We start from the raw sequence: 14298 nt of genomic DNA, 5'->3' as shown, positions 1-14298 counted from the left end.
CGGTGTCCACAATCGCGCGAACAGGGGAGATGGGGAGGGAGCGTGTGCCTGGGCCAGGCTGGCGGTCCAGCGGGGCTGAGGCCCAGTGAGGGAGAGGGGGGGTTTTGTTTTCTTTTGTTGTTTAGTTTTATATAATTCTATTGTTTATTTTCTGCTCTGTTTTCATTCAACATTTAATTTATTAGAGTTCTATAAAATATATAATTTGTTCCTAAATTAGTATTCCTAATTATACCAATGCCACAAAAGTTTTACTCACAAATAAATTAGGTTAACATTTTAGAAATTATAAAAGGCATTTATATAATTGTTTAGCTACTGTTTTATTTATTTAAGTGCATTTAAATGTTTTATAAAAGTGTGGTTTCTTCACCGATAATACTTGCAGATTATTTGCCACAGTTTACACATTTTACTTTTGACATTTGAAAACTTTTATTTTCGATTTTATTTTAAATTTGAATTTGGACCGGATTCGAACCACTGCGAGTTTAACAACAGTAATCACGGTGACGTGGCATCACTAACTAGGGAGTTACTGTAGCTTAATTATCCGGGCGTCATAGACAACGAGGTGTCGGTTGAACACCTCTGAGCTACGCCACAAGTACAATGTGTGCTCCGTCCCCATCCGCAAGAACGGTGGAGGACGTAATCAAAGAACACTCGGAAGCAACAAGAGCGGGAGCCAAGATATCCAAGGAAAGAAAAGTTTGGATAAAAACCCTCAAAAGTTCAGAGCCACGGCGGGCAGAAGTGCTCAGGCATCAAGCCCGATTGAGTTTAACGGTTACATAACCACTGGGCATCCCGAGGCAAATAAAGGGTGGGACATAATGTTTGTTCACTCGGCAGGAGGAGGACTCGCTGGCTCGACAAAGGTGTCGAGGTCGATGTTGTCTGCGATACGCGTGGCGGTGTCAAGGAAGGTGTCCATGATGGACTGGAAGTCGAGCTTCTTCGTGTTAGCAACCTTGAGGGCCGCCAACTTGTCTTCTCTGACGTCCTTGTAGTGCACTCGGACCAGTGACAGCGACATCAGCACCGCACCGAGCGGATGACTTCTTCCATTCCTGCACTCGACCGTGGATCTGATTCAGTCGAGCCATCAAAGACTCGAGGTCCTGTGAAAGTTCCGCCTGGGGCCAGAGTTCATCGTCAACCCGCGTCATCGCAGCTTTCAATAGAGCGAGGTAGTCCACAGCACTATCCAAACGAGATTCCAGTGGCAACACGTTAATCGCAACATCGTCCTTGATGGGGCAGTTTATGGGGTCGAGACCTGTCTCAACCCGCCCAGTTTCTGCTTCGAAGTTGCTGGCACACGAAATCACCGCGCAACACCAAGATAACCGTCGTGCTTTCGTGACGACGAACACTTGCTTTCCGAGCAAAGCAACAAAGATCCCCCTCGATTTCGTAGAGGAGGGACGACCGCTTTTCAGCGCAAAACGGCAAAGATGAACAAAACCCTAAGCCTGCTAGGGCTCAGCAAGAAAAGGATGATACATAAAACATACGTGAAAAAAGTAGATTGGTTTTGTTGAATAGATCGATTGGTTGGGGATATTCGTTTCCGAGCCCCGGCTCAGATGCACCTGGAATCTCTCCCGTCAGCTATGCATTTAGATCTGTGTCAGCCATCATATTCAGATATGTATAGGAGGAGATGTATTGCTAGTAAGAGCAAGTACAATAAGGTGACATAAGCAGGCTATAAGGACTAGAATATTATATCTTTGCTTAGTTGGAGGAGAGAGAAGAGGAGAGAGAAGAGAAGCGGGCTCTTGGTTAGTAGCCAGCTCTAGCACGAGACCCAAGACGCTTTGTGAGATTGTAAGGTGGGTCAACTACTAATGAAGTAGTATACATATAGAACTTACTATTGTACATGCCAGCTACAAGATTCGCTATAGATGACATGCCAACTCCTTATAGCCGGTTGCTGGCTATATTATTAACCATGCTCTAAAACAAAACAGCCGCTTGGATGCATTAAATGCGCACAGAGCCGTCTAGGTGTGGTGGAACAGCATTCACGCGAACGGCTCAGGTGTTTTTCTGTGCTATGCCGAGCCGTCGCCTTCAACGGATGCCTATAACGCCCGTCCGTTCTGTACAAGTGCAGTAGGTACGACTTAAGTGATCTGATTTTCTTCTGTTCGTCTGTCTCTGCTTCAGGCATGAGTCGATGACAGTTTTGAATCTTGCATGTGTTTTTTCCAGTCCCGCCAATGTGGCTTCATCGACTTCCAGTTCGCGTACGAGCTCGACAGCAAGCCGGCGGCAACGAACACGGTCAAGTTGCTCCGCGTAGCTCAGGCTGAGGACATAGTTTCAGTCACCAACCAGCCGTCTATTCAGCCTGCTCCTCCACAACAAACTGGGCTCGTGAATCAAGCTCTAAGCCGGGCTGCTTCAATTGTAAATACATCCATTTCTGAGACAAGTAATTCCGAACGGAGGGAGTATCAGCTTACGGATCCCATGTGTTTGCTGCTGTGGCTCTTGCTGGGAGCCACTATTCTTTTTCTCACCGTAATTGTTCTCTGTTTCTCTCAAAACTTCACCAGGCTTTCCACTCTCACAAGAAGTGGCCGGGGTGCTCAGCGTTATACAACGACTGTGGTCTGCCAGCAATCACAAAAACTACATTTTACTCTGTATTCAGTTCAAATTTTGAACGCCATGGCACACACACTAGTCCTGTGCAGCTGCCAAATACAAGCACTAGTCTACATCAGGCATGCCAAGCAAGCAGTTGCAGATTTTCGCAAATTCAATACATCTAGATACATCCATACCTGTGACAAGTAATTCGGAACGCTCATCCAACTACTTTGTACACATGTCCGCCGTTTTGAGCAAGAGGAACAAGCGTGGAGCAAATGCTCACTAAAACATACCAGAAAATCCTCAAATTACACATATATATTTTTTTCTCAGCGAAACCAAGAGGCCGCGTGGCATTGTTTATCTGGAACACATAGACCATGCATGGCATTGAGACTTGCATACTGCCCTGGATTGTCTTCACGGCAAGGGCTGTCATTGCCCACAAATTCAACCTCCCCATTCCCAGGCAAAATTGCCAAACAGTCCTCAAATCCTAAACCATCCCTCTTTTCTACAAACGGCGCCCCACTCACTACTAAAGCTTTTCAGGACAGCGGACATGCGATGAAAAGATACAGCGCTTGCGTCGCCCATTCGTACAACTTCCATAGCTTGTGTATACACTATACAGCGTCCAACGCCTGCAAGTGAAAGACATGTTTACCGCGCTGTCCTGTTGGTAATGAGCTAGGTGCGCATGCAGCATGTCCCTTGCATCTCTTGTCCACAGCTTCAGTATGTGCTTCTGGGGGATTTCCTCCAAGTGGAGGACATCCATCACCTGCACAGGAGCAACTAATAAACGAGAACTGGAATGAGGAAACAAGTTTCAACACTTAAACGAGAAAGATATTTGAAAATTACTAAATCGTTTTTCTTTTCTTTTTTAATGAAGATATTTTATTGAAGCAAAGATAATAAAAAGTAAACACTTGAATTTTATTGAATCGTTTTTCTTTTCTTTTCTTTTTTAACGAGAAAGATATTTTATTGAAGCAAAGCAGAGAAACAAAGTTCGACTGACACCTGCACCACACTACCAGACCAACTAACCTAAAGAAATTAGCCACATTACAACTTGCCAATGACAAAAGCCAAATAGAAGAGCCCTCAGAGGCTAAACATTATTGTAGATCCCAGAACGACACAGTCAAACCATAGAAGCAGTCTTTTTTTAGGCAAGATAATACAGTTAGACACGCCTACGACACATGGAGAACCTAATGTATCACCCAGTACAGTATCCCCATGAGCTCAAACTGTCCACACTAACAAGTAAATTCCAACCCGTCCTCCTTTACTTCAACCTCATAAACCACCCTTCTCCATTTCTCTCTTTTTGCTGCGTTATTTGTGTTGTCATGTACTATTTCCTTATTTTCTCCACTTCTGTCACATTGTATGCGGTCCCCTTGATCAGTAGAAATCTGAACTCCTCCAACATAGCCCTGGTATATACTTTGCTAACATGTCGCTCTATTGCCAGATTTGTTCTCCTCACAAGGCCTCCCTGAAAAAGAAAGATCATTTTAGAACGTAAGAACGCTGTATATGACACCAGCAAAAATAATGTTTTCCAAAGGAATACAAAAATTCTCAGATTGTATTTATCTAGCAGCATCCCCCAAGCTGCCTCGAATTCATCCCTAGTTAGCATGTGATCAACAACCTTGTGGAACTCTGGCTGAAAGTCGCTCTTCTTCATGTAGAGTGGCCCCAAACTCACTTTTGCTTTCTTCAATACGTGTCATTTGCACCATCGGTGCACAGTATCAGGATATACCTTGATGATCGCCACTTCCATAGCTCTGTTCTGGTCTGTCGAAAAACACAGAGTTGGAATTAGTTTAAACAGAACTCAAATTGCTCTCTCATAACTTAGCTGATAGACATGTTCATCTAGAACTTTAGTTGGGTAAATTACTCTCTGATAACTTAACTCGCACCTACAAGATCTGCTGTTCTCAGCTTCCAGCTTGCCCTGCATGACAAATTTCACTGGAAAAAAAATCATTTGACTGAATCACAAATTGTATAACAGAATTATTATTGTTATTGCCAGCATTGCTCAAAAGTAAGATTCAGGCACAAAGTCAGAATCAACCGAGCAGCCACACACTATCTCCTACATGGACTTCGTTCTGTAAGCGTTTAGCCTGCTTTTGCCGTACCGAATTTCAAATCCAATCTCCCACGAATACAAATTGTAGAAGTCGTACGCCTCTCCAAGTGAACCAAAACTCAGCCCAAGTTCCGGCTTGATTACACTTCTTGTAGGCTCTTCAGCATATTTTCTCATTGTCTACGCACTCATACAAGAAGGACATGGTGTCATGTCCAGGGGTGCCCTACCTAGGCGTAACCTGAATTTGCGCAGAAAGAAATCATTGCCCTTTCATCAGGAATAGGTTGCTACCCTAGTTCAGGTAATTTCTTTTTTTCATTTTTCTCTTTTGTTCTACTGCCGTGGTAATGTCATGACAATTACCATCCATATAGGTTATGTTTTCTTACTCAAAGTTTGTCTAGCTGTGAATAATTATCTGAACCACGGTCTGACACCCGATGTATAATGTACTGTACATGCTTTAAGCTACGCAAAACGGAATTATTTAAACTCACCTCTTCGTCTCCACCCAGGTGATTCTGGGCGTCGGTCAGTTGATTGCGCCGAAGCAGTGGTGAGTGAATCTGGCCGCCGGTGCTGGCCGCAGTTCAGGCGACCACTGCCACCACCTCCAACATGCTGCCCGCAACCAGAAGATTTTGTTCTTCTTGCCCACCCGGATCCGCTGAGCCAGGGGTTAATAACGCAAGCGGCACTGGATCTGGGTTTTCCAAACTGTCGGCGATCTCCTCTCGCAGGGGAAACCTACAGGACCACCCGCCATTGGCGGCAGCAAACCCATCCAAATCAGACCTTTCATGCCGACAGGCTCTACAAAACCGAGGCGGAGACCAGGAGGGTGGTGCGACAAAGTGGTTCACCTCGATTTGGGGCGGGTCGGGGCTGGACTTGGGTTTTGGTTTGCTCAGTTAAATCCAAACGTCATGTACGTCCTACCTGTTCCTGGCTCAGCTGAAAAGCTTACGATCCGAGCCACGGACCAGGGAAGCGTCGGCCGTCGGCGGGTTCAACTCATATGGTTTGTGCCCGCGCCTGGGCCACTGTTCTATACAGTATATCGCCAGTACGCCAGATTTCCCGATTTACTCATCTCCCTGACCCCACGATTTCGTCACATCCCAAGGCAGCAATGGACCGCGACGATTTCGGGAGCATCTGAGCTCGGGCACCGAATCGCCGCATTCGGAGTAGTACCATGTTACCATCAACTGTAGCTGTAGGAACTGCGAGCACCATGCATAGCAGCGGGTCACTACCAAAGAAGAAGAAATGAAAACAGATGGCTAGCTAGTAGTCAGACATGATTTACTCAAGGCCATGGTTGCTCTGCACGAAGTAACATGATTCAGCACAACCTTCTAAAGTCCTGCAACCTGGAATTCATTTGCCTGAACTTCAGGTCTTCCAGCAGCTTACTTTCATGAGAACTTGTGAAACAGGACAACAGTAACAATAACTTCACACTGAAGATTCTCTTGAAGAGGCAATTATCAATTATGTTGTATTGTATGTGCAGGAGTAGCCCTGCGAACAATTCACACATTCAACCAAAGAAAGAAGATCATAACAAAATCAGCCTCAAACTTATAGAATTCAGGTGTCATAATTAATTTCAGAGACATACATTGTATGCATGTCTATTCAGTCCTCGAGCTAATTGTCCCACTGATGTCCAAGAATTGCATATTTCCAAGACTTTGGTTCCCATAGTTTAGGCCCAGTGCATGGAAAACGATGTCAGGATGTCCCTGAAAATAACTGCATCCAAGTCAAACTTACAGAAATATATACATACACAAAATAATGATATTGGAATAGACATATTAGGATAAGTTGTGTACACAGTGACTACACAAGACGACATACTTGTATACTTTGTTAGAATTCCGCCCACAGATCGATCACATCAAAAGCACACGAACGTACATGCTGACAAAAAAACTTTGCCAAAGGCACGTGTCGTGCCTGTCTTCTCTTTATTACTTTTCCCTTTTTCACCGGTACATTGTTTACCCACCTGGTTCATATATGTATACAGCCAACCACCGACCTAACACATATACCAAGTCCTACTGTGCAGACCACTAAAATCCTAACCGGACTCAACATGACCTACACAGACTGTAATCAACCAAACCTGATTACAACTCTGAAACGTACTAGCACTCCTTGCTAAACCAAACTAGACACAACCCAAAACATATAGCACAGCGACTCTGAATTGACACACGCGGACACGTATGGGAGTTTGGAATATAAAACATATTTTACCAAATTAAGAAAATACAGATGCACTCACATATGTGCTCAATAGTACCGTACATCAAATTTGTTGTGCAGAAATACAGTAATCACTAGAAATGGGACAAGGCATATAACCAGTGCAAATGAAAATTAATCATGAGAATGCCAAAAACACACACAACCAGCAGTCTGAATTAACCATGCATATGCCACACGCAAATATTCGCCAATCATGTTCTACTCTACATGGGTTGGAAAATGAGATAATATCAAATACCTTGTTACCGTGAACTGTGTGTACTGCCAGTGTACCATCCATAACAGCGGCTAGCTACCACACGGCTGCAATGTGCCTAATCACATAGGATTTACTCAAGGACGCCGTTGTTCTGCACAAAGTAACATGGTTCAGCAGGACCTTTCTCTCCAGTTGTGCAACCTGGAATTCATTTTGTTGAAGATTATTTCCACACCAATTTACGAAACAGGAAAACAAAGGAAATTCACACTGAAGATTATTCCCTTCAAGAGGGCAATTACCAATTATACTGACAATTTGTACAGGCGCAGCAGCAACCCTGCAAGGAGTTCAAACAATTAATCAGCCCAGAAAAGACGAAGGTTCAAAAAACACTCTTTTACCAAAAGTGTGGATGCAAATATTAATTCAGCAGACATACATTGTGTACATCTCTCTATTCAGTCATCGAGGTCAGTGCCCCGCTGACGCCCAGGAATAGCATATTTCCAAGATTTTGGTTCCCATAGTTTAGGCCCTGTATATGGAAATGATGTCATGATATCTCTAAAAATTAACTGCATCCAAGTCAAAAATACAATAGCAAAAATAAATGATATTGGAATAGCCATATCAGAATAAACTGTGCACATGTTCACCACACAAGGCAGCACACTTCCACGGAGTATTAACTTTAACCAAATTGTAGAAAATACAGATGCAGCCACACATGTGGATAATAGTACTGCATAATCAACACACGCTGACACGCACATTTGATGCGCAGAAACGGGACAGAGCACATAAGCAGTGTAAATGGCGATTTAAGCATAATCCAAGTTTGCTGGAACGAAGTTAGTAGCTTCCATCGTATTGAAAATAAACCACCCCTGTCCATACTAAGACATGAGAAAACTCTATTCACATGTTTCTTCACATTGAAATAAAACAAAAACAGATATACCAAGTGTGTTTTCAAAAGGGAAAATGCAAAGAGTTGAATAAGACTTCAAACTGCAGGTCGCAAGGTGCAATTTTAAAACACAATAGACATGAAAAATAAAAGAGGTGCTAAATGATGTAACGAAGTAAACAAAACTGAGACGTACCTTCATCAGGATTGCATGAGCCAGCATGGGATAGATCCTTGTATTCAAGGCTATTTAGCCGTTGTTGGAGGCTTCCATAAAGTGGCTTCAGATTTAGAGCTGGGCAGTATCTAACGATGAGTCTCTGGAGGGCTGAGTAATTCCCACGACTACCTGGTACAGCTGCCAGATGTTTGCATTTCTGAAGGCATAGTGTTTCCAGTAATGGTAAATCCCCCAAATCCAGCGACTCCAGCCCATTGCAATGCTCAATACTCAAACATAGGAGTGCATCCAACTGCGCTGACACGAAACGAAGCTTCTTGCAGTCCTCTATAAGTAAAGACTTGAGACATGGCAAAGGATTAATTCTGGGTGAAGGTGACTGCTCTGGCATACTTGTGGATGTAAGGTCACTGCAGTTTTCCGATGATGATACTGTATCAAAGTGTTGCAGACTCTCCAACTCTTTATCATCCTGCTCCAGTACGGACTCAAGACTATCGCACAGATGAATCTAAATAGCCACGAGAGATTGTGGAAGAAGAAAAAGCTCTTTCAAGCTTCCACAACCTGCTATCGCTAGTGCTTCTAGATTTGGCAGGAGTTGATCTCTTCCTCGAGTATGATATCCTTTCACCTGGGTGGGGCCTATTAGCTGGCTGCAGTGAAAAATGCAAAGGGCAGTCAGTGATACCAGGCTTCGGAACTCTTCTTCAGGCCAGCAGATGAGCGTATCACAATATACGAGTTGCAAATACGTAAGCTGGCCAAACCATTTCCAGACCCCAACTGTTGGCTCCGATGGACACGGTCGGAATAAAAAGTTGCAACCATGCAACTCCATTTCTGAAAGAGATACTTCACGATTCTGAATTTCTGATCAAGCTCGAGTGTTGGTGTTGCTTCTGTATCAAAGACAGATAGGTATACCGCAGACAAGTAAGGCATGTACCTGGACCTAAATACTGATAAGGATAGTTGAGCCTTGTATTCTGATAGCGTTATAACTTCAAGTTTTGGAGCTTCAGGCAGAGTAGTTAGCTTTGGGCAGTTCTTAATCTGAACTTTCTCAAGCAAAGGAAATGCTAATTCTTCTCCTTCTGCTGCCACCCATCTCTCAAAATTTTCCAAATTTTCTAATCTGAGGTCTTTTAATGCTCGAAATGCTGCAGAGGAATTGTTACTGCATAGGCTTTGCAGTTTGTTCAACCTTTTCAAAACAAGAACTTCAAGGGCCTTAAATTGACCGAATTGAGGAAATTCATCACACACTGAACAACCATCAAGGCAGAGCTCGGTCAAATGCTGCAGAGAAGTAACATTTATCACCCATGTCGGGAAGCCAGTACTTTTGTAGGAGTGTATCCTTAAAAACTCCAGTGCAGCATGAGGTTTAAGAGCCTGAAGCACATTCCTGTGCTGGTCCAGTTCCTCACTTCTGTTGTCGCTCCATTCAAGAGATAAATGTGTGAGCTTCTCTTTACTTCCAAGACGGGATGCTTTAGCATGTTCTTCAGTTGCGTATTGAAGGCCAGACATATTTAATTCACCACCAAGATTTAAGTCCCGTAGTTCTCTAATAGTACTGCAACCAGGAGTAGGACCCCCCACAAAATGTGTTAGTCTGTAGAGAAGTGGGTTGCCCGAGGCCTGGAGGCATGAACTCCAGTGATCTGCACCCACAAGTATAGAGGTGACGGAGATTTGACATATACTTCATATCCTTTGGAAGTTGACAAAGATTGACGCAACCAGAGAGTTTAAGTGTCTGCAGATTATACAGTATGCCTATTTCCTTGGGAGGCATTTTGATCCCCTTATTGCCTGAGAGATCAAGATACCTCAGGTGCTGTAAGTGCCTTGGTCGGAGTGGAAGTTTGCTCTGTTTAGAGAGTTGTAGTGCTCGCAGATGATTGTACTTCGACAAGTGTGGCGTTGATCCATCATCAACGTATTCTTGATACAAGAGTGTCTGAACAGCTGGAGACTGTTTCATCGGATAATAACCCAGAAGGGTTCTGGTATGAAAATATGATGAGAATATGTGGCGAGTAGGCCCTGCTAACAACAACTCCTTTTTATTAAGCCTATGAACTATAGTAAGACAATCTTTTCCCATAACAGACAAGGCAATGTCATGCATAAGATCATGTATCTTGCATACTGTTCCAGAACAGAGCTCCAGCATCCGATCACTATGAGGGATTCGCTCGACATCTTGAAAGAATGACCTCCAAGTTAGCTGGTCAAAAATTTCTCCGCCTACCTCTTCAAGACGGTCACCATCCTTCAGTGGTATAAAATCATGTGCCATCCATAGCTGGATTAAAATTTTCACATCAATCTTATAATCTTTTGGAAATACAGCACAAAAGGCAAAGCATTGTTTCAAGTGTGATGGCAAGTCATCATAGCTGAGCTTGAGTATAGGTAAAATTCCTGTCTTCTCACTGCAAGTGTTGCTGCTGGTTAGTACATCCATCCATTCTTTTATTCTAGTCTTAGTACTCAACATAGAACCAAAGGCTTTGGCAGCTAAAGGAGAGCCTCCACATCTGTCCAGAATCTTATCAACCACATCGCTTAGATCAGGAGCGTTTGGCTTTTGCAAACAGAATGCTCTATTCTCAAATATTTCCTTCAGATATACTTTATCTAGCTTTCCGAGGTTATGGCTATCATCAATACACATCTTCATAATTTGAGCCACTTGTGCTTTACGAGTGGTTGTCAGTATTGCACTCCCCTTGGCACCGTACTTCAGGCAGGTCTTGAGTTTTTCCCACTTATCAACGTCTTCATAGTTAGAAACACAGGTTTAGGGTTTTGCGTGGGTGGTTGACATCCAGCCTCATGTCTCAATATATAGAGGATCACAATTACAATTACATACGTATACAAATACGTGTACAAGGACAATATACTAGACCCTACTTTACATGCCCCCTCAATCTGAACTACATACAAGATTCAGATTAGTTCTAAAACGGTCTAGCATCTGTCTAGTAGCGGGTTTAGTAAATACATCCGCTAACTGATCATCTGTAGAAATAAACCTGACTTCCAGTTCACAAGCAGCTACTCGTTCTCTCACAAAGTGGAAATCAATCTCAATATGTTTGGTCCGAGCATGAAACACTGGATTCGCCGTCAGGTAAGTTGCCCCTAAGTTATCACACCACAATATAGGAGTGTGCTGCCGTGGGACTCCAAGTTCTGTGAGAACCGAGTCTATCCAAATGGCTTCAGCCGCGCCATTGGCTAATGCCTTATACTCTGCCTCGGTGCTTGATCTCAAGACTGTGGGTTGCTTCTTCGAGCTCCAAGATACAAGGTTAGGTCCAACAAATATAGCAAAACCACCAGTGGAGCGCCTATCATCAACACAGCATGCCCAGTCTGCATCGGTGAATATACTCACTCCAGTGAATCTGGACTTACGAATCCGTAGTCCCATGTCTAGCGTACCTTTGACATATCTTAGAATATGCTTGACTGCTTCCCAATGATCCACCGTTGGCTGAGACAGGAACTGACACACTTTCTTCACTGCGGAGGAGATATCAGGACGAGTGAGGGTCAAATACTGAAGTGCCCCAACCACACTGCGATACCGAAAGGAGTCATCTCTACCCAGTAGTGCACCACTATGACGTGAGAGACTCTCGGATGTAGCAAGCGGAGTGGAAGTGGCCTTGCAATTCTCCATGTTGACGCGATGAAGAAGATCTAAAGCATACTTTTTCTGCGTCAAGGTCATGCCCCCTGAATGAAAGGACGCTTCCAAACCAAGAAAGTACTCGAGGCGACCCAAATCTTTGATGGAAAGCTAGCAGACAACGACTGCACAAGACGATCCACCACGGCGGGGTAGAGCCAGCAATCACAATATCATCAACGTACACCAGCATGTATATCTGTATAGTACCCTGGGAGAAGATGAACAGAGATGCATCTGATCTGGAGGCAACAAAACCGAGCTGCAAAAGGCGCTGACTCAAACGAGCATACCAGGCACGGGGTGACTGCTTGAGACCATAAATAGACCGTTGAAGTTTGCAGACATGAGAGGGATAAGTGGCATCCTCGAACCCAGGTGGCTGCTGCATGTACACATCTTTGGCCAAGAACCCATGTAAAAAGGCATTGCTCACATCAATCTGTCAGAGGCTCCAGCCACGAGACACAGCAAGAGACAAAACCAAGCGAACCGTGGCAGGCTTCACCACCGGGCTAAAAGTATCGCCGTAGTCAATCTCGTGCTGTTGAGTGAAACCACGAGCAACAAGACGAGCTTTGTGCTTATCAACAGACCCATCCGGACGGTGCTTGGTTTTGAAAATTCACTTGCAGCTCACAATATTAACACCAGGTGGCCGAGGCACCAACACCCAGGTGTTAGTGTGACGGAGAGCAGCAAACTCCTCGGACATGGCGGCACGCCAGGCAGGTTCACCCAGAGCATCACGATGGGAAACCGGCGCGGCGAAGAAGGCACGACGGCGAGAGTCGTACCGAACCGTGCCATCAGTGTAAGACTTCTCCTTGCGCGTATGATCACGGTGGCGTGTAACCATAGCATGCGCCGGAGCTGCATCGCAAGTAAGAGAAGACGACGGCGACGAGGGCTCGGCCGAGGGTGTCGTGGCTGAGGGGACCTCAGCAGGAGGCGACAGGGGCCGAGAGACTATGGTGTGCGGGACCGGCCCAGGCGAGGGCGGCGGCCCGGGCGACGGACCGGGCGAGGGTGGCAACCCAGCCGCACCGGGCGAGGGTGGCGACCCAGCCGCGTCCGCGGTCGCGCCATCAGGCGAGGCAGCCGCATCCGCCTCGGGCGGCGGGACATGCACGTCGGGCGCATCAGGAGGCGTCGGAGCAGCAACATGTACCTGGGGGAACTCAAAGCAATATCACCTGCAAAAGACAAGTTAGATGACAAATAGGACAGGTCATATTTGCGCACATGGACATCCGGAACCGGTTCATCGGAGGGAAAAGTGAGTGCATGTTCAAGAGAAGCAGGATCAACCGAAACGCCGGGTTGAGAGTAAGGGAACACAGTCTCGTCGAAAACAACATCACGAGAGATGTATATCCGACCGGAGGTACGGTCAAGACACTTATAGCCCTTATGCAAAGGACTATAGCCAAGGAAAACACACATCTTGGACCGAAACTCAAGTTTGTGAGCATTGTACTTGCGGAGACTAGGCCAGCAAGCACACCCAAAAATCCGAAGGGAAGAGTAGTTGGGCTGAACATGAAACAGACGAAACAAAGGTATGTCCTTGTTGAGAACCGGAGTGGGCATACGGTTGATGAGGTAACATGCCGTAAGAAAAGCCTCATTCTGAAACCAAAGTGGAAGAGAGGAGTGCGCAAGCAAGGCAAGACCGGTCTCCACCAAGTGTCGGTGTTTGCGCTCGGCAATACCGTTCTGCTGAGAGGTATGCGGACATGACACTCGGTGAGAGATGCCCGTGCGTTGAAAGTAGCGATGGAGTTTGTGGTATTCACCACCCCAGTCAGACTGAACGGCTTTGATTTTATAATCCAGAAGGCGTTCGACATGAGCCTGAAAGTTGTAGAAAACTTGCTCAACATCAGACTTGTGTTTAAGCAAATAAATCCAGGTGAAGCGCGTGTAGTCATCAATAAAACTAACATAATATTTGTACCCTCCCGACGAAGCAAGAGCGGGACCCCAAACATCTGAATGTATTAATTCAAGAGGTACAGTAGTGATGTGAAACAAAGTAGAATAAGGTAGTTGATGACTCTTAGCACGCTGACATGCATCACAAACTAACGATGAATTATTTGAACTAGAACACGGAAGTTCATGACTCTGAACAATGGAAGTGACCACATTATTTGTAGGATGACCAAGACGTTGATGCCATTGCGATGATGAAACTCGAACACCGGAGGAGGCACGGTGAGACGATGAAGATGACGCACGAGCGAAGGGGACCGGATAG

General features: G+C 45.0%; 1 pseudogene; it reads right to left on the bottom strand.

The window, feature by feature from the left end:
• Positions 1 to 7531: 7531 nt before the first annotated feature.
• Positions 7532 to 14298, bottom strand: part of LOC119350058 — a 9825-nt pseudogene continuing 3058 nt past the window's right edge.

Source organism: Triticum dicoccoides, chromosome 1B (assembly GCF_002162155.2).
Source record: "Triticum dicoccoides isolate Atlit2015 ecotype Zavitan chromosome 1B, WEW_v2.0, whole genome shotgun sequence".
Lineage (NCBI taxonomy): Eukaryota > Viridiplantae > Streptophyta > Magnoliopsida > Poales > Poaceae > Triticum > Triticum dicoccoides.
Note: the sequence above shows the minus strand (reverse complement) of the source record. Positions and strands in the feature narration are given on the sequence as shown.